Here is an 18521-nt window from a genome sequence, read left to right on the forward strand (position 1 = left end):
AATTATTTTTAAAGGTGAATTTTGGTCTTCAAGAAAAGGAAAGACCAATACGTGGCAAGAACCAAGTATAGAGCAGTAGGCATCACGTAAGTTCCCTATTGTCATTTTTTTCCATTCACTGTTGCCCTGTCAAATCTAACCTTATTTAGAGAATGTGTCTTTTGGGACTAGATGATGCCCACCAAATTTATGGTGTATGTAACAAGCCAAATCTAAAAAGTTGCATTTTGCATTTGCTTTAACTGATGTAGATCGAGAGCAATTCCATCACTTAATATGGTGATTCTCAACCAGAGTGAAGTGGCACCAAGAAGTGGATGAGATCCTTTTAAGGGTGTTGCAGAGAGCACTGTTAGGTATGCAAACACCTAGGCGTGATTCAAGAGAGACCAGAGATTTCAAAAAGGAATCCATAGCATCAAAACCATTCCGACCTCTTGTGGGCTTTCTGAGTTCTTTGCAACAGAAGAATTGCTCTGTTATTTTTCCATAGTCAAAAAGTGAGTGAAAATAAGATCTGGGATTTTCAGAGCCTGTTGAATGGTGCCTTGAGTCCAAAGAGGCTGAGAACCGCTGATTTAAGCAATAGCTTACTCTGGGTTTACAATGGTGCAGCTGAGAGAGAAAAAATGGCCTTAACAAAGTACATGTCATAAACTGAATTCTGGACACTAATGAGTGGGAGTAGGCATGGGGAAATAAAGTCAAAATAGGGGTGAGAATTTGGCATTGGTCAGCCTGGGAGATGAGTAAGGAAAGAAAATGAAAGTCAGCTGGGGCACTGACTGGTGGAGAACATAGGTGGTATATGGCAGAAGGCAGGGTAGAGAAACACCTTGTAAACTATCTAAAAAATAGATACATAAGCTTATGTGAGCCCAAACTCATTTAATCAAATGTTATTCTGAGGTTGGTGTATACATCATAGGGGGATTGAGCAGGGAGGTACCAATAATTGGGAGCATTTGAAATGTGATATTCTGTAATAGAGCTGAAGAGAAGGCAGTCTTTTCTAGTAGGGATAGAAAACAATGTATCATTTAGTTTTAAAATAACAAAACAGACAAAAAGCAGGAAGGAATTATGCCTATGCCCAGGCACACCTGCTCACATGATTACCTCCACTCTTGCCACTTTGGCTTCCAGTGCTGGTTTAAGGAAGCAGAAACCATCCAGGAGATAATTCTGTTAACACAAAGTGGGGAATAGGCCCTCGACCATTATCAACTGCCCTTGGCAGCTCCTATGTCAAGTTCCTTGTCCCCTCATCTGAGTGTAGTTGACAGCCTGAATTATTTGGGAGCCTTAGTGGGGGAGGGAGGATGGGGACAAAGTGGGAAAAGATGTTCTTGACCAATTCTGACCTGATCTTTGAGTCCTGAGGGACCATGGCTATCATAAACAAATTAATGCAGCCCCTAGCTTGGTCTAATTTACAGTGAAAGATTGAGGTTAATGCAGATACCTCCTGAGAGTCAGAGGAATGCAGCTTGCATCCTGACAACCAACCCCCATCTCAAACTGAGAGGACCTCAGAGTAGAAGAGAATCTAACTTTACCCCATGTTGGTCATGGTCTATTAATTCTTTGTATTGCTATAGTCTTAGAGCCCCAGGCACTGATAAGAAGCTCATTTTGCATGATGCTGCACGAGCAGAATAGAGAGACGGCCCCTTGCCTCCAAGAGTTTCCAATCTCAATATAAGCCAGGAGACAACACCCTGATGCAGATACAATGTGAGGAAACATTGTGGAAATATCAGTTAACATGATGTAGCCATGGCACATTAGCATCCTAACCACTAAGGGTTTGTTTTAAATATCACAGTGAAGGAGAATTATAAGGAGGGACTTCAAGGAGAATGATGGAAGCTCCTTTCAAGCATGGAGGGCAGCATGGGACAAGGCGTGAAGATTCTTGTTTGAAAATGTGACAAGGCAGTGATGGAAATTGGCACTGTGGACTGAGAGGGGGTGGGAATCAACATCGTGACAGGGACAGAGATATGACATGTAGGGTGGGGGTGAGCTCTAACAGCTGTGAAAATCAAGACAAGGAGGTTGTGTTTGATGTTATAGCGAAGAGGGAACCAGAGGAGGGCTGGTCAAAGCAATGGGTTAGGAATGTAGTCTTTGTGGCAGCCTTATGGAATGGAAATTACCTGGAAAAACTGCATTTGTCATGAGCAGAAATACAGAATTTCATAGTAATCAATATGTGAAAAGATGATAATTTGGACAAGAACTTTAGTTGCGTGGATAGGTAAGAAAGGCCATATCTTAGAGGTGGGAGACAGGACGTGCGAGTCTAAAATGAAGCCCAGGTTATGAGTTCAGTGAAAAGGTGGACTGTGATGTTGTCCACCGTGTGTGAAAAAGGAAGAGTAGGGACGGCTTGCGGAAGAGAATTAAGAGCTCTGTTTTAACCATGCTTACTTGCACTGATGACTAGTCGTCATTCACAAAGAGATGTCACAGACAGGCTTGGATTTTAGTTTGGGCAGAAGTATTCAGATCTGGAAAGGAGAGACACATCTGCATAGAGATGGGGGCTGAAATTATTCTTAGAGTGTACCCATGAAGGATGTTGTCAGCAACAATAAGCTAATGTTGAAAATGTTAAATTATGTAGGCTCTATTGTTTCCTAATTGTTTGCTTGAACCAAGATATAAAAATTAGTTTTGCTATAGCAACAACAAACTAAAATAAGAAACAAGCAATGGAAGTTCTGAGGAAAAAGCCTAGAGAATATTATCACTAAATGTTTACATCATCTGATGGTCTGAATCCAGAGATGAGGTATATGTCTGAACCTCTTCTTTGAAGTAGTTTCAAGTGCTTTGAGTTGCAGCAGTTCTGGGGTGGCATTACTAGGCCAGAGGGGTTACTGTGGACAGGGGCTAGCTGTTCTCCCCAGGATCATTCCCTCACATATCTGTGGTTGGGGAAGCACCACCTTTGCAACTCATGTGCTTCCCCTTATTTTTTGTTTTGATGGCTAGCTAGCAAATATATAGTCCATGCCTTACTATTAATCAGTCAGTAGAGCTTTCTTCTGGTTGCTTAGCTTACTGTGTAGCTATGTTAATAGAAAGTCTCCAGTGCAGTTAAAAAACCTTTTACTTACCTTCTCTAGTGGCTTTCATGAAGAAATTCGCTTACCAAAGCTGGGTTTTCCCAAGTACTCTCAGTTTTAATGATAATAGGTTTGTGTATACTATAGAATGAGACTGCGCTGATCCAGCTGTCTTTAGCTCACATTAATCACACCCTTTTACTCAAAACAGTATAACTCTGATCTAACCCAATTAAGCTTGTGATGTTTAGACAAAGAGATTAATATAGCTCAGAAAAGCATAACCTTTGTCCATAGAAATGTCTTAAGATAATGAGTTTGATTCAGTGGGCTGGATTTGTAGAAAGGTGTATTTTGGAAGTAGACACCTAATTGTAGATACTAAATCAGCAGGAAAATAAGCGTGTTCTAGCATACAAGTTTCAGCAGCATGCAGACAGGTAGGAAAGAGGTTAAATAAGTTAATTGGAGAACTGGCTATTTGAGAAGTTACTGACAGTAGCGTAACTAGGGTGGGTGAAGGGGGCATGCATCCTGGGTGCCGACTTAGAGGGGGCATAAGAATAGCAGCTGTCACCACTGCTGGTCCAGTGGAAAGCTACTGCCCAGGGTGCAAAGTTTCCTCTGATTATTGGTAACACAAGAGAGAATCAGCGACTACAAAAAGAAAAATCAGAGCACACAAGACAATGTAAACAAAACATCTGCTTCGGGATTTAAAAATATACTGTCTCCTTTATGCCTTCTGATACCTGAAAAAGTCTTGCTTTGTTTTCTAAAGTTACATACAAAATACAGATTCCCTTTAAAAGATAAATCACATTTGCAGTCTCACCATGAGCAAGTCCCCAAATGGCTGAATCTCTAAGATACCATATTTAGTTCAGGGAACAGATGAGCCTCTTTCATTTAGTATATTTATATCATAATGTGCTAGAGGCGTCTGACAACAATTGATATTAGATTAGCTATTGGTTTTAGATTAACAGTGGATATTAGAGGTGTGTGAAATATTCATCTGAAACTGCAGGCAAACTCAAAATAAGGCTTAGTTTGAATTGGACCTGGTTTTCAGAGGGTGCATCTACATGTACACTTTACTGCAGAGTTGACTAGTTAGCTGTGCAGTAAAGCGTCACTGTCTACACATGCACTGGTATTAGGGCATAGTAAATTAACTCTGCTGTAAAATTGTACTGTCCAGGACAGTTCTATCTTATGACAGAGTTATTAAATGCAATGAAATGCACATATAGATGGTGATAGGGGCCGGCTGGGGTATGAGGGTGCTAAAATATGGGGGCTGCCTGCTGCCTAGCCACATGACTTCACAGGTCCTGCACCCTCATGCCTCAACCAGCCTCTCCATTGCCTGACGCTGCCTTTGGAGCTTGGAGCTGAACCCCCAAGCCTGCTGCCAGCCCGGGAGTGCTCCACCCTGGCTCAAAGTGTAGGTGCTGCACCCAAGAGCAGCTAACTCTTGGTACAAACTGTTCCGGCATTTATTGCATTGCATTAATTTCATGTGTAGATGTGCTCAGGTATTCACAGAATTTAAGGCCAGAAGGAACCTTCAGAATCTTGTCAGACCCCCTGCATCTCACAGGTTTCACCTAGTGAAACCCTACATTAATCCCATAGGATGCGTCCACACATACAGACACTTGCACTTGCAGCAGCTCAAATAGGAGCGGCACAAATTTGTGTCAGAAATTTTTGCCTTAGCACATGTGCCTGAACATGCACTTTGGTGTGGGGCAAGTTGTGCCACTTGGGGCAAACTGACCCTGCCCAGCACCTCCCAGATCTGTAGCCAGAGGGAGCTGAAAGCTGGGGCCAGCACCTATGCTGGCCCCAGTAGTACAAAACGCTGCCCTGGTGAGCAGCTCAGGGCTACTTTCCCTCAGGAGCCTCTCAGGGAGAAACCTCTGGGAAGAAGTTGGCCACATCCCTTCCTGTCCCAGGTTGTTGCTGCTGCTACAAACTTGGTCTCAGGAGCTTCTGGGGAGAAGATGGCTAGGCCCCTTCATGCCTCTGGCTACTGCTAGCTTGTTCTCAGAGCTTTTGGGAGTAAGTTGGTGGCACCCCTTCCTGCCTTGGGCTGCTGCTGCCCCCCGACAGGGAAGGTCCTCTGCTGTACACCACTGCCCCCCATTGGGGAGAGGCCCGCCTCACCCCAACACTGCACCCCGGCTTCTGCACCCCTGTTCTGGCCTGCTGCCCAGCCAGGGGGCAGCCTGGGGAGGGAACCTCTGCTGCCTGTGGGCCGCTCCCCCATCATCTCTGCCAGAGCCTAGAGGTGCCTTGCCTGCCCCAGCAGCCTTGGCAGACCACCCTCCCCACCCCTGCCTTCACCTCCACTTTCACCTGAAACATGCCCTGAGTGGCTGAACTGGACAGCTGCTCCCACCACTGCTGCTGTTGCTGCTGCTGCTGCCATCTGTTCTGCTGCTGCCCCCTCTCAGGAGAGAGTAAGATTCCCTGCTGCACCACCTTGAACCACTCAACACCATTCCTGCACTGGATTGCTGATTGCTCCTGTCCTCCCGTGGTTTCTGGACTGAGTTTCAACAAACAAAGCCCCTCTACCACTCCAGCCATCTTTTACAGCAGCCTCAGCAGCCTTCCCTGTGTGTTTTTTGGCCTTGTGTGGTAAGTCTTGTGGTCCACTCCCCCTGCCCTAGTGTTTGTTGTGTGGCTGAGTAAGCCAGCTCAAGTCTTCCCAGCCCTTGTGTGGATGTTCCCCCTCCCCCACATGCTCCAAGCATAGCCCTCCTGCTTTTTTTTTTTTCTCCTGTGGGGCTGTAGCTCAGCGAGCTTCACCGCCCTCCCTCCCCATTTCCTGCATAACCCCAGCCAGCCCCTATTAGATTCACCAGCCCCACGGTATGTTTTGGTTTTCTTTATGGTTTTCCCCTCCCTCATGTGAAGCAATGGCAGGGCAGGAACCTCCTGGGGGGGCAGATGCCTCCACAGATCCTCCTGCAGCCCCCACTATGGGTGCAGATCCCAGCAAAGCCCCTAAGGGGATGCATGCCCCTGCAGCCCCCACCGCAGAGGCACAGTCTGACCAAACTTCTCCAGGGGTAGAGAAGCCTGCAATCTCCGTTGTGGGGGAGGCTGGACTCTGGCAGGGAGCCAACAGGGCAAGGAGGTCTCCCCTGGCCAGCCCCCCCCCCGAGGGGTTCCCAAGCCCCCTCCTCCACCATTAGGAACCAATTGCAAGGGTAGTGGGAAGGGCTCCTCTTTAGCCTCCTCTACAGCTGGGGGTGGGAAGGGCAAGGGCCCCACCCCCAAGCCTAGACCATGGGTGCCTGATGGGACCATGTATGCTACACCAGCCAGCACATCTACTCAGCCTGTCCCTGGCCTTAGCCCGGGCACCACCAACGTGGCCCCCCAGTGGGGAAACTGCAGCTATGCTCAGGTGGTTAGGGGGGACGCAAAGCTGTGGAGCCTGGCTCCTCCATCACTGGCCCTTCCAGCTCGGGCGGTGGGGCCCCCTTTCTGCCACTCACCCACAGGCATGGGGTGAAGTGCCAACTACCCAAGCAGGAGAACCTGCACTTTGAGACCTGAGTGCAGGCCCTGGCTTGGGTAGTCGGGGCCCCAAAGATCATGGTGGCATCCTGCTTTCATGGCAAGTGGGTCTTTTTCCTTGCCTCAGAGGCTGCCGCACAAAAGGCGATGGAGAGGGGACTTGTGGTGGAGGACAAGTATGTCCCCCTCGAGCCCCTAGAAGAGCTGGGGACCAGGGTGGTCCCAGTTATTTCCCCAGTGCTGGCCCTCTTGCTGGGGTGCTGAGACCCTGGCCTCTGCCATGTATGCTTTTTCTGTCACCAGATTATGGTCCAGCTGGCAGTGGGAACATGGCTGGAGGCTGAGGGGTGCCTCATGATTCCTTTTCAGGGGTCCCTGGTGATGGTTTTCTATATGCTGGGGGAGCTGTAATGCTTCCAGTGCTGCGCCCCAAGGCAGTTCTGTCATGAGTACCTCATGGACCAGGAGGAGAGGGCATCCACAGGTCTCACTGGTTTGAGGGGTGCCTCTGCCACTGGTACCCCTCCCCTCTCAGGTCCCCCTGGCACCCCAGCCACATCATCCAGCCCCCATGTGAACTCAGGTGACCCTACCCCCCAAAACAAGGGGAGAGAGGAAGTGGGGGCCCCCCTGCCCCTAGTCATGTCCCCATTGTAGCTGCCCCACCCCCCAACCCTCACCTTCTACTGGAGCCTATCCACCTGAGGACCACCTCATGGCTGAGTGGGTGCAGATCCCCTCTGGGAGCAAAGCCAAAAGGAAGGCCCAGATGTAGCTGGAATGCTCTGATGTGGAGGACTCCTGCCCCCTCCTATGACCACCACATGGAGGGGAAGGAGCAGCCCAGCTTCTGGGGGCCTCCCCCGCTGTGCATGACACTCCACCCCTGGAAAAGATGAAATGGGTGATCCCCATGGAGGAGGTTTTGGGGCTGCTGGACAGTCCCAAACAGGATCCCATGGAGGAAGTCTCTCATTCTGCTAGCCAGGGCCTACCCCCTGAAACTACAGGGGAGACAAGGACCCTGGGGCTCACCCTAGTGAGTTCTGAGGAGAGAGGTCCCCTTTCCCAGGACCCCAAGGCAGACACTGAAGCCACCCCGGTACCAGACAGGACTCTTCCCTTCCACTTCCAGAAAAAACCTCACTTCTAGCCTGCCCCATGGTCCTGCATCAGAGAGGGTCAAGGTGGGGTCCCCTAATCAACAGCCCAATCTTGTTGGGGACCCTGCGCAGACCACTTCCCCAGGGCTCCAACTCTACCTTACCATCTTGTGATGGAGCCTTACCCCCAACCCCTCTCCCAAGGGGCTGCAGAGCTCTCCCAATCCCAACCAAAGTCCAGGGTCTTAGTGGACTGAGGGGTTCAGATGGAGGAGGATGCCTGAGAACCAGCAGGCTCCATGGAGCCTGCTAACCTCTTGGTCCTGGTGGTCCCCAGAGGTGAGCTACTTGCATTATTTTACTGAGACTACACCCGGCACCTGGTGTGGCTGGTCCTGTCAGTGTACACTGATGATGTACTCCTCATGGTCCAGGACTCAGGTGATCTGGTGCACGTTGAGGCCTGCCAGGTGTTGTACTTGGCAGCTTCCACTGCCTGGGTAAACTGGGTCAAGAGCTCTGGCCTCATGGTGGGTGATGGGTTGCTGGTGGGCTCACTCCTACCCACACTCCACAGAATCCACTGGAGTGCAGGCTTGTTTCTCAACTTGGGGGTCTACCTGTCCCCCACAGACCCCTCCCTGCTGGAAAACTTGCACCAGCTGGAGGCAAGTGTGGTGAAGCAGCTCCGGGCATGGGCAGGGCTCTTGAGGTGTTCCTCTCTGCATGGGAGAGTGCTGATGTTAAACCAACTGGTCCTGTCCATGCTCTGGCATCACTTACACACCCTGCATGTGCCCCCTGAGATCCTGGCAGGGCTCCAGAGGTGGGCCTTGGAGTTTTTCTGGCCAGGACAGCATTGGTGCACTGCAGAGGTCCTGAACCTCCCCTTGTGGGAAGGCAGCTAGGGGCTAGTTTGTCTGCACAACTAGGTCCTGACATTCTACCTTCAGGCCCTGCAGCAACTGCTATACAGTGTTGGTAGCCATGCAACATGGGGCCACCTGAGATACGCCTTCCTCCGCCACTTCCAGGGGCTTTGATGCAACTGACAGCTTCTTGGCCTGTGGGGCTTCTCCTTGCAGGACCTGCGAGGGCTGCCAGATTTCTACCAGGACCTCCTCTGGGCCTAGAGGCCGGTCTCTGCCTTGGTCCCCTGCAACACTCGCCCAGAGCACCGACCCGCTTGTCAAGCCCCTCCTGGAACCCCCAGTTGGAGGTGCTGACAGCAGAGTTGCCCCAATTGCAACAGAGGATCCTGGCTGGTGTCACACATGTCAGAGATTTCCTGGACTACGATAGGCAGGAGTGGGTGGACCCCACTGCACTGGCCTGGTGCATGGGTTTACCTATGACACGTGTGACCTGCCATCTGGTCCAGGACGTGAACTTGCCCTACCACCTGCTGCCCTTGCCTTTATTGGTCAGGTCCTGTGCAACGGCAGTCCCTGCCCCCCACTCCCCCATGTCCTCCATCCCACCAGAGTTTGATGTGGGGCCAGTGCCTCACCCGACCTTGCAGCGCTCCCAGCTCTGCTACCTAAGCTGGCTGGAGGACACCAGCCTGGTCCACTTTTCCACTGTCCATCACTACCACCTCTACATGCTCGTGTGCCACATGATCCATCAAGCCGCCCTCACATCTTGTCCAGACACCGAGTGGTGGGACCTGCTCAGCGAGGGTGTGGCTGCAGCACTTCAGTGGCTGAGCTTCTACTCCACCCTCATCCCACAAACCACTGGGGACCTCAGCTGGCAGCTCCTCCATGGATGCATTGTCACAGCAGCAAACTTCACAGACACCCTGGTCTCCTGCCCCTTCTGGTCTCATGACCCTTGAGTGCACCAGGCTGTAGCCTCTCTACCTCCAGAACCTCCTTCTAAGGTTCTGGTTGAATTTCACCCCTCACCTTTTTGTTTTTGGTTACCCCATCCATGTCTCTACCAAGTCCCGGGACCTCCTGGTCAGCCGCCTCCTGGCCCTGGCCAAGTGGGCCCTGTACTTGACCAGGAAGGAGGCTCTGGCTGGCAAGGTAGCCAGGGCCACTTTCCTCTCACTTGTCTGTGCACGTTTCTGGGCAGAGCACCAGTGGGCAGCGTCCACCGGCTCCTTGGATGACTGTGAGGACCAGTGGGTGTGGCTGGGGGGGGGGAGCTCTGCTTGGTGTCCCCCTCAGATGCACTTATTTTAATATTTTGACCCTTTGACCCACATGATACTCCTATCCTGTTTTTTTCATTAGTTGTCCCAAAAATTTAGTTGTACCACTCACTCATTAGCCCCACATGGGGTTACTACTTAGCTGGGTGGGCCTTAGGGCCCACGGTATTAGTGTTACAAATATACAGGAGCTTCTAAGGCCTGGGGGACACTATGGGAACACTAGCCCACCATGCCAGTAGACTTTTGCAGCAGCCCTGACCTACAGTGGCCAATGTATCCTCTACCCCTTGCAGCAGTCTGGTAGTGGGGGCTTCTGCCTGGCTGTGACCTGCTGCCACCTGTGACAGCACCCCCCCTTGGACCTGCAGCCCCATGTCTGCACACCTACCAAATCTGGACGGGGACCACATGGCTGCCTGGGATGTGGCATGGGCACTGCAGCAGAGCTGTCTTCACCTCTGGGCCCACTGCCAGTGGGCAGTGGCTGCACAGTGGGCCTTTGTGCAGCACTGCTGCCATGTGTGTCCCCACCCGTGTGTATCTGGGCAGCTGTTGCCTGGAAGATGGTTTTAGTGTGATGGCATGCTTTGACCTGTCAAAGCATGTCCTTCTGGCTCTAAATGGGCAGGAGATCACCCACCTCATTAACCCTCCAGTTGGGTCCTGGGTGCCAGCCCTGAGCAGGCTCCTCTGCCTGGGCTCTGCCATGTGCCTCACTGGAATCCTGGTGTTCTCTATTAAAAAACTGCAAATCATCTGATAAAAAATCCCCAATTCACTCTTTGAAATACTCCATAACCCATGTTCTTCCACACTTAAAACAAAAGACCACTATATATAGAGAGAGAGAGAGAGAAAAAGTAAGAGACAGACAGACAGACAGACAGAGACAGAGTGAGCAATCAGTTGGGCAATGTTTTATTGATATATTTACAATGTTAAAGCAATTTGGAAGTCTATCAACATAATAAAATAACCTCTAAATACCTATATGCTTTGATATTTGCTTTTGGCTTTCTTATCATAAAAAACTTAGAGCTCCCTCTGATCCCTTTAATAACCAGAATGTGGGGACAGCTGCCTCTGCAGCCACAGCTCCTGCCAACAGGTCTTATCCTGTCTGGCAGCTGGGCATGCTGGGTGTGTGATGGGGGGATGTGGAGTTTTTAGAAGGGGAGTGAAAAGGGGTGTGGGTGGGTGTAGGGGGATGTGGGGTGTGTGGGGAGGTGTGGGGGATGTGCAGTGTGGGGGTGGTATGGGTGCCAGTGCTGGCTGTGCGGGGTGTGGGAGGGATATGTTATGGGTGAAGGAAACATGGGGTGTGTGGGGAGTAGCTGGGGTTATGTGGGAGTTGGAGGTGTGTGGGGGGGATGTGAGATTTGCGGGTAGGTTTTGGGGGGGGGGTTGAGCAGGGGCCACTACACACCTGTTCCCCCCCACCTACCTCCTGCAGCGCTGGCAGCAGCAGCCAACAAGGCCATCAGGGCTGTGGTCTGGCTGCAGGCACAGCCCCACAGTGACGCAGCACTGGCTCACCCGGGGGGGGTATACATTCTGAATAGACTTGACCCAGCCTGGTCCACTAGCGCATGGCTTTAGACACGACTGGGAAAGCCATGCACTAGTGGGGAGGGCTGGGCTGGGCTGGGCCGAATCCATTCAGTACAGAGCCCACATCAGGCGTCAACAGACATCCCAGAAAGATGTATACCTATCCCAGAAAGAACTGATATGTGTTGTAGATCTTCATGTCCAGTACCACCTCTGTCCATGATGGGATGTGCTGGTCATAAGCAATAATTCATGGCTGTATGAACACATTATTTAGCAAATATGCAATTTGACATAAAATGCCATACATGTAGCAAACTGAAACTTATCAGCTATACCTATCTGATCTGGACATACTTCTCAGCCATTTTTTAGCAGAAATGGGTCCTGGGTAGACAGATGCCTAGGGAAGTTTTGTGTAACCATATTGCCATCCAGGTAGACTTTCTGCTGCCGAGAACCCAGCAACCTGAGTTAGGTCACTTTGGGTTCACCGCTTTACCAATCACAGGTGAATCTAGTTCACTGCTACATGTAAGTGGTATGAGCCACTGAAGAGGGAAAAAAAATCAGGAGGGGGGAAAAGAATCCCTCTTAGTTCTGGTGTTTGACTGATTTGTGCCGACATTGACAATGGAGAATATACTATTACCTTCTGTAATCCTGCCAGTTTTTGGGTGCTGTGTCATTCCCACCACACATTTTGGTTTCACCAAAGACCACATTATTGACCCTTCCCTGTCCTAAGCAGTTGCTCTTGTAAGTTGTCTCCTTGCTTCCAGGAGGGTTTCATGTGAGAGTTACTGCTCGCTACCGAGAGTCACGTGTTTACAATCTGACTGATATGAATCTTTTGTTTTGCAAGTAGTATATTGTTTCTGTCAGTTCAGAGCTCTGTTGCAGTGAGAATACATCTTAATGCTGTGCTAGGAAACCCCAGACTTACCTATATGCATGCTGCCTCTGAAACAGAAGGCACTATAGGTGTGTTAGTCTAAGGATCTTGTGGAATAAAGTGCACAACCCCTCTAAGTTCACTATATAGACCAGCAGCACCTATTGTGGGGCATTTGTCATGAAAGGTGATTCAGGGCACGTCTATACAAGACGCTACGCTGCTGTAGCGATGAGCTATGTCATCATATCTCATTGCTACAGCAACATAGCACTGGTAGGCATGAACCATGGCACCGATGCTGCTGTACAATAGTGTTGGAAATCACCCATGCAGCACTGGGACTGTATGGCATTGGTCTGTGCCAGATAGACATACAGAAAGATTTAATCCTGTGAACTACCACACTTCTGCAAACAAGATAAACCAGTAGACTTTATTCTTGATTATGCCCATGCAATGAAGTCAGGAGAACACTAGACAGATCTGAACCTGAACTTGAATCTGCTGTAATCCATATAAGAATCCACACATACTTGTAACTTGGACACCCCTATGCCTCCCCCACACACCACCCTCTCCACCATGATATGGTTGATCCACAGAAGCAATTGAATAACTATGCAGAATTACTATTTTATTATAAATGTTTTAGTTCTATGCAATTTACTGTGTGACAAATAAGGCCTTCAGGTGAAAGCTTAAAATCAGGTGTCTTCTTTGTTTTTCCTGAAGTTTAAATATAAATGTAAGTATTTGTTGCATTACCTTGAACCAAATTTTCTCCTTTTACCAGTGTATTGTTGTTTGGCAGCTTTTACCACTGAGATAGGTATCTGTATATCAGTGAAAGGGAAAGTGATAGCTTTATGTGTTAAGCTCATAAAGTGCTTTGAAATAAATTAAATGACATGATGTGGAAAGGATGTGGAAAGCACGCTGGCCAAGTTTGCAGATGATACTAAGTTATGGGGAAAAGTGGTCATGCTAGGGCAGGGGTTGTCAACCAGAGTTACCCCAGGGGTACTTGAGAAGGCCCTAGGGGGTACATGTGAGTGGGTGGGGATGGAGAGCTGCCACGCACCATCCCACACTGCCATGCAGGCACCACCTGCCCAGCTGGAGACAGGGGGCGGGGGAAGCTTGCACACAGTGGTTGCCACTGCTCTGCATCTGGCTGCGTGTCACCTTCCCACTCCCCTCCATTCTGCCAGGGGTACACTGCTCCGCGTCCAGCCACTGAGGGCACACTGATCCAAAAAGGTTGAAAACCCCTGTGCTAGGGAATAGGATGCAGATCCAAGTGGGCCTGGACAAGCTGGAAAGGCGGTGGGTGGAGTGGAACCAGATCCAGTTCAATAAGGATAAATGCAGAATGCTTCATCTGGGGAGAAGTAACCAGCAAGATGAATATAGGCTAGGAGGAGATGTCCTGGCCAGCATGATGCCTAAAAAGGACCTCAGAGTTATGGTTGATCACAGGATGAACATGAGCTGCCAGTGTGACTCTGTAATCAACAGAGCTAATAGCATACTGGGATGCAGTAGCTAATATATTACAAGCAGAGCTAAGGAAGTGATACTTCCTTGCTGCTCGGTGCTGGTGAGACTCCAGCTGCAGTACTGGCATCATGTGTCCAGTTCTGGGTGCCGCACTTCAAAAAAGATGTGGAGAATCTTGCAAGGGTCCAGAGAGGGGCCACAAGAGTGATTCAGGCCCTGGAGGACAAACCTGATGAGGAAAGACGAAGGGATCTGGGACTGTTCAGCCTGGAGAAGAAAAGACCGAAGGGAGGGAGGGCTTGGTGGTCATCTATAAGTATGTAACTGGTGAATATCAGGAGCTGGGAGAAAAACTGTTTGCTAGGGTGCCTCAGGAGAAGACAAGAAGCAATGGCCAAAACTGTTAGAGGATGATTTGAGGTTGAATGTAAGGAAGAACTTCTTTATGGTAAGGGTGACCAGAATCTGGAATAGACTTCCCAAGGAGGTGGTGCAGTCCCCAACCTTGGAAATCTTCAAGAGGAGATTGGACAGACACCTTGCTGGGATCATTTGATCTCAGCAATATTCCTGCCTAGAGCAGGGGGGTTGGACTCAATGATCTTTTGAGGTCCCTTCTAGCCCTTAATTTCTATGACCTATGACACACACTATAGAAAAGTAAGAGTAGATTTTTTATAATTGTAAAAAATTTATTAAGTTTCCAGTTGCCATGGTAAAAAATTAATTTACAATCACTTAAAAAACCTGTAGCTTTAATGGATTCTGTCCACAGGGCCATGTGCATACTAGGAGACTGCCTGGGGTGACCATGTCCCCTTGCCCATATGGGGAGGGCAGTCAGTTTCCTTTTAGAAACTGCCTCCCCTTTCCCATATACCCCATTAAGAGTTCTCTGTTGGGTCCAAGTCCTGTGTGTAGCAAAAAACTGGTTGACTGGGATGCATGTTTTCCCTAAACACTATAGTATTCCTGGTGAGTAGAATAGCTCCAGGTGGTGTAACCTGCTTTTGAAATGATTTCCAGGGTTGCTTCTTACAAGAACTGTGCTGACCAGGAACTGAGAGAGAGAACCTCAGTTGGCCTTTCAGTGCCTCACAAAGATTTCCAGGTTGGTGACTAAGAATTATGGAGGAGGGTATGAGTTCCTTTTGCTTTTGTCCCTTGTATATTGCCAAAGAAGTCAGTCTTACATACTTTAAGGCTAAGTAGAGATGATCAAAAAGCCTGAGGTGGATGTGCTTTAAATATTGCACTTTACTCAAAGCACTCTAGAGTAGGTCTGGAGTGAACAGAACTGACACTTGCTGTTTGGTGAGGGAGTGTGGCGGGGGGTGCTCAGAGCCTCCCAGGAGGCTAATAGAGAATGCCAAGCCCAGCTAAGCAGTCGGCCACCCCCGATTGACGAGTATGGCCCCTTTCCCCAGCCCACCTCCCTGGCACCAGCTGGCTCCTGTCAGTGCTGTTGGCTGGAGGGTGAGAGAGGGATGCCTCCTCCACAGTTGCTGGCTTGGTTCGGGGGGGGGGGGCAGGCTGGGTCAATGCAGTGGGGAGGCTCCATTCCTCCCTCACACCCCACTCAAGCCTTCTGACAGCTGCAGCTTGAAAATGCCCAGATTTTCACTGTGTCAGGAACTGGTGGCAGGGGGGAACAGAGCCCTGCCACATGCGCCTCCCCCAGCTTGTTGGATCACATCTCGTGGGGCAGCAGGCTGGGCCTGCATGGCAAGGGGCTTTGTTCCCCACTCCACCTGCCCCCAGTTGTTGGTGCAGCAAAAAGGTGTGAGTGGCTCTGAGCTGCCACCACCAGGAGACTGGAGTGGGGGAGGAGGGGTGTGGGGAATGGAGCCCCCTGCTATGTGGCCTCCCTCAGCTTGTTGGCTCAGGTCTTGGAGGAGGCTGGGCTGGGCCCGCGTGGCAGGGCTGACTCTGTTCCCCACTCCCACTCTAAGCTCCCTATGGCTACAGCTTGGAGCCATGCCTGGCTTTTTACTGAGCTGGAAACTGGGAGTGGGCGGGCAGGAGAACGGAGCCTCCCAGCCCCCCCTCAAGACCTGAGCAAGCAAGCTGGTGGGGGTCATGTGGCAGGGGGCTGTGTTCCCCCCACTTTCACCTGGTTGCACAGCGAGGAGACGGAGCTTTTTCTGTCTCCCCTCTGTGAGAGGCTGGGGTGGGCTGGGTCGATGCAGGTTAGCAGGCTGCTCAGTGAGGGGCCCCTGGGATGCCAGCACAATGTGACCTTCATTGACTCGTGATGGGATCTGGTACAGACTTTTGATAAAGTTCTCTAACCTAAAGAGCTTTAGTCTGATACCACATCCATCCAGGTTTAACTTAGAGGGGGATCTGCCATTTTTATCTATTTGTATGGTTATGGCTGTAGATTGCTTTCTGAGCACTTACTGCATGATAAGTGTAATGTGTGTACCTAGCCTAAATGTTCCATTTTCTTAGCAATTCCTTCCCTTTTCTTTGAATGCATGAGAGAGAGGCTTGAGTAACACAACTTAAGCTGGGTTTCAAGCTCAGGTAGAATTTGGTTCTGAGGTTATGGTTTAGTCCATCTCAGAGTGCATGTTACTACACAGAAGGGAGACATGATCAGTGGTGTTTGCCTTTGCTCTAGCTATCAGATACTATATTACACTAGTTTTGCCTTAGTTTTTCATGTGATACTAACAAAAAAAAAATCACTTATCTGGTTTTTCTGTGAGCTCTGTACCATGTGTGCTGAGTGGTTTTGGGGTTATCACTGGATTAGTTAAGTGGCTGTTCTGCTTATGAGCTGTATGGCTCTGCTTTTGTCTCTCAAATGGCAGTTTTTCCGAACCCCCAAATCTAGGGAATATGCAACCTTCATCTAACATAATTCCTTCATAAGTTGCTAATATAAACGTGTTCAGAGGGGTGGCATAAGCATATATTTCTTTCCGTTCTCCATCTGCCAACCAAACTTACATGTTGCCAATATACTGGCATGCATTCTATTTGTATACAATCAATAGTGAAGTTTGTCTCCTGTGAACATATACACACATGGTGTATTTAGTGGCTTTGCAACCTTTAGGTATATGCCATTCATCAGTGACTAACCTGAGAATACATATATTAATATGTGTTATTCATCACTGCATATGCGTGTGAATATATACATGTAAATATTCATTTTGCACATGTTGCACTTTATAATGAATATGACTTATAATTTTATAAATGAAAACCCGTGGAAAAAGTGTTACGAGTGACTACTGTTTTCCCCTTTGATACATTTCCAAATTGATGTTTCCATCTCATTGTTTTTGTATTTGTTTTTAACTTTATCTAGAGATTTTAAAATGGGTATTATTTAACAAAGAAGAAAACTTTACCACTTTCTCATGTAAAGCTAATGTGACAATAAAACTGTCAACAAGGAGGCAAGATCAGTCTCACAAAAATCTTGAAACCTCTAAGTGGAATTTGCATAAAATAGTTCTGGTATTATTATTCACTGTTCTTTCAGTGACAGATATGTCAAGGCCTTAAAACCTAAAAGAACAATTATGCTATTGTATCTCTCGGAGGATTCAAGGGGTGTGTCTTTGGTGAAAAAGTGCTATTAGAGCTTTGAAAAGCAGTAAAAAGACAGCCCAAGGGGCTCTTTAGCTAGTCATTTTAAAAAGAATGCCTGGGCTTTAAGTGTCTTAAAGTACATTTATTCAACTCTTACTTTGTGCTTTAAAAAAAACCTGCTAATAATTAATGGCTGTAACATTTTTTTAACGTTTGCATTAGCTATAAATAAAAACTCTTGATAAAGCCATTATTGATTAACTTAAACTGTGATTCTCTTGTGAATGCTTCTGTATTTCTGTCAAGCTTATTGCAAAGAATTATATATAAGCTTTTTGGTTAAGCTACTATTGAGGAAATCATTGAACAATTATAGACCAAAACAGGAACTAATCAGTAAATCCATTACTTGAACAAGCTAGCTTAACATAACATGTCTGAACATTAAAAATGAGGGATTGATAAGTAATGTATCATTACAGTTGGATGTGCCATAAACAACAGGGATCCAAATTTAATTTTATAGTAAACCTGCTGATGATTTTAGTATCAGATTTGTTGAAGCTTTGCTCAAAATAGAATTTTTGACTTTTGACTGGAAACAACTTGGAAACTGGGAAGGAAAAGTACAAAATCACTGAGCAAAGAAAGAAGATGTAAAGTAAGTATGTAAAATGGATTGGACATGAGAATGTGCAACAAAGAGATACCAAAGGCAATTTTAAACAGGGAAAATCAAGACCTGATTTAGCAAACTTTAATTGTTGCAGGCACTAGCCAACCAATAAATGTATTTTAGAGCAAAACCAAAAATGGCATGAAATTAATTTATTTCAGACCCTTCACTGTAAAACAGTGTAATTATGAACTTGGCAGCCAGCTCCTGGATTGGCCAGCGACCAGGTTAATATATACTATTTGATTATAAAATGATTCATGATAAATATGGCAGGTCTATCTCAATTTCTTATCAGAAATTGCCATATATCAGTATAATATAAATGAAGAAAAAGCGCTGGCCCTAGCCAGCTATTTTTCTGTTTGATATGTGTACATTGTTGTTGTTACGTATGTTGTATCACTCTAGTGATACCCAGTTCCTACAGTAATGGGCTTGTAGGAATACCTGAGAGAAA

General features: G+C 48.1%; 1 long non-coding RNA gene across 5 annotated transcripts in view; it reads left to right on the forward strand.

Moving 5' to 3' along the window:
• The window catches only part of LOC109281679 (uncharacterized), a 243677-nt gene that overhangs the window by 99286 nt on the left and 125870 nt on the right, over positions 1–18521 (forward strand). For all 5 annotated transcript variants that reach the window (XR_009460279.1, XR_009460280.1, XR_009460276.1 and 2 more), the window contains exon 3: positions 15–86. This is a non-coding gene — a long non-coding RNA (uncharacterized LOC109281679). The remainder of the gene's footprint in view (positions 1–14; positions 87–18521) is intronic.

This window comes from Alligator mississippiensis, chromosome 2 (assembly GCF_030867095.1).
Source record: "Alligator mississippiensis isolate rAllMis1 chromosome 2, rAllMis1, whole genome shotgun sequence".
NCBI lineage: Eukaryota > Metazoa > Chordata > Crocodylia > Alligatoridae > Alligator > Alligator mississippiensis.